We start from the raw sequence: 2,078 nt of genomic DNA on the forward strand, positions 1-2,078 counted from the left end.
GCATTCTTACTCTAATGATCAAAGATACCTACAAAAACAAAGAAAGCTCTTTTGAAGCTCTGAGCCCATTGTTAAGCAAAGGGTGTAGTCTACGTATAGCGAACGCTTCTTTAAACAATAGGATAGACCAGTTTCGGGAGCTGTCAATAATGTTAGTACTAGAAAATATTAAACCTAATTTATTACTTACATTATTAATTACATAATTAATGTCGAAATATTGAATCCCAACACGATGGCGTGTATTTCAATACTTGGAGTATGTATTATACTTTCTTACATACATATACTGTACATGCATATATTTACCTTGAATATTAAGTAGTTTATAGGCCCAGTCACACCATTTGTAATTATAATTATGTGGCTACCAGTTAACTCTTTCTAATCCCCAGCTAGACATAATATTATGCCAACATTTGATCATACTGTTGTATATCAGTCGTGGTGATGAACACCTGATGACAGGTAGAAATATTCTTGTTTAAATAAAATAGTGTTCTAAAAAGTCTATTTGATCGTATCCTGTTTTTCATTGTACATATACACACACACACATACACTTGCACATACACAGCCTTTTTTGTTGGCTGATAATGCATATTCTTTGTCATATTCAGTTTAGTTTATATACACAAATTTATATATGTATACATTGGTATAACTGAAATCTTGTCAATTTTGACCATTAGAATGGGATTTCTTGTTTTGTGTATTTTCATATTATATATATATACCATACAGCCTGAACCCTGATTTATAAGTGATTACTCTATTCATGCTATTCTATCTTGTGCATCTAAAAGAAAGCCCACACTTTCCCGCTGACTGCAAATATTGATGATTTCCAATAGAAATATAATTTTATTTTTGGGCAATTAGTGCACCAGCCGCCACGAAAATGTAGAAATTTTAGAAAAAAATAAAACTTTTTCTTTATTTTTATTACACCCTCTGCTCCCTTGAAATCTCAAAAGATAAGATATGTATATTTATATATATATGTATATAAATAAGTACGCAAAACAAGGAATAAAACAAGTCTCGCCTTAATATTAAAAAAGAATATTTGGTCGTTAACATGCATTTGAATCAAGAAACAATATCGGGAACATCTACAACTTTTAGATTTTTAATATACATATCTGAATTATTATTTGCATTGCAAATTATCATATACTAATTTGAGTAAGGACAACGATTTACTGTCTAGACGCGTGCACAGCTCTGGTAGAAATATATCGTAGCACCATTCTTTTATATGTCTTACCATTATTGACATATTTTAATTTCCTATTTATGTCCACTAATTTATCGTAAAAAATAATTTTGCAATAATACGACGAATCTACAAATATTGGACAAGGACTTATCAGACTACAAAACAACACATGCGAGAATTCATTATTCAAATTACGTTAGTACGGTACAGTGAAAGGAGCTGCAGAGTATTCAGTGTGTAGTAGGTAAGTGGAACGTACCACTTCAGTGAGGTGCTGATACAAACGCGTATATTTTTACTAAATATAATGGAATAAAATATATTATAAATTGGCCATGTTGATCACTAAAATTAGTCAATACGTGACGAATAATGAATGTCTACATCCATCACATTTTAGCATGTATTACATAATCCATTTTTTACCATATTTTTATTATTATGTGTAGCATAGCTCTCAACGAATGTAGTCCTGTAAAAATAAACGAATAAAGAAATTGTGTAATAAAATTCCTCTGGCGGGCTCGAACCTGCGACCTCTCGCTGTCAAGGCGAGCGTCATAACCATTAGACCACGGAGGCTTCATGGTTAAACAGATTCAAATACCACCAGATACACTCCATTACACGATAAGTACGGCTAGAAACAAATAATTGCATATGCTGTAATATAAATCAAGATAGCCGTTAACATATGGGGTGCCATACGCAGCAAAAGTCCATGTTAAAATCAAAATGTAATTGCAAAATTCGATGTCTAATTTATCAAAACGTAGGCGTCAATTTCTCAAAATGTAGATCTGGTTTCCCAAAATGAAGTTCTAATTTTTCAAAACGTAGTTCAAATTTTTCAAAA

The sequence above is a fragment of the Anneissia japonica genome, unplaced genomic scaffold (assembly GCF_011630105.1).
Source record: "Anneissia japonica isolate Jap-2015-1 unplaced genomic scaffold, ASM1163010v1 scaffold285304_len44070_cov155, whole genome shotgun sequence".
Classification (NCBI taxonomy): domain Eukaryota; kingdom Metazoa; phylum Echinodermata; class Crinoidea; order Comatulida; family Comatulidae; genus Anneissia; species Anneissia japonica.